Genomic DNA, 909 nt, shown 5'->3' with positions numbered 1-909 from the left:
ACACTACAATACAAAATCTAAATCTCCACTCTCTAGATATGTGTCTGCACAGCGATGGCATGGATTCGTTCCAAATCAGAAATGGAAATCCTGAGAAAGCGCTACAGGCGCGTCCAAAAAAACTGCAACAAAATGAAAACCTACAGTTTAGGAAAGTTCCTATTCGCTGTATACATAAAGGTTTAATCAATATTATCTAGGGGAATCAGACGGTTTACTCCTCCACCACAGCCATCTCAACATTATATGCCATAGATTTTGTTAACCTTATAGACAGCTTATGAGGACGCTGCATTAAAGAAAATAGTTGTTTACGATTGCTTTTCAAGATTTCTGGATGGACAGAAAACGCTGGAAAACGAGCACTGCAGTGGAAGACCATCAACCACCAGAAATGAGGAAATATTCTAGCAAGTGAAACAGCTACTCAGATCAGACTGATGATTGATCAGTTGCACAAGAATTGCAGATCTGTCATGGAACCATTCACGCAAGCCTGTAAGATGGTTTGAAGATGAAACGTGCCAGCGTAAAGTTTGTCCTACGGATGCAGTTTTCGCATCAAATTGAATCTCGTTTGTTGACTGCGGCCGAATGTGTTCAAAATCGCGCAGGGAACAAGACATTTCTTGAGACAGTCGTTACTGGTGATAATAGCTGAGTGTACACGTGTGACCTGGAGTACAACAGAAAGGCAGACAAAGTTCTCTCCTCGATCAAAGAAAGCACGTCTTGTCAAATCCAAAACAAAAGTGATGAACATTACGTTTTTCGGCATCGAAAGTGCAGTGCACCATGAATTTGTACCAGCTGCAAAAACAGTTAACGGCTCTTTCTACGTGCAGGGTTTGAAGCGTCTGAGGGAGACAATCCGAAGAAAACGTCCCGCGAAATGGCAAGGAGGATGAC

This window comes from Schistocerca americana, chromosome 4, assembly GCF_021461395.2.
Source record: "Schistocerca americana isolate TAMUIC-IGC-003095 chromosome 4, iqSchAmer2.1, whole genome shotgun sequence".
NCBI lineage: Eukaryota > Metazoa > Arthropoda > Insecta > Orthoptera > Acrididae > Schistocerca > Schistocerca americana.
Note: the sequence above shows the minus strand (reverse complement) of the source record.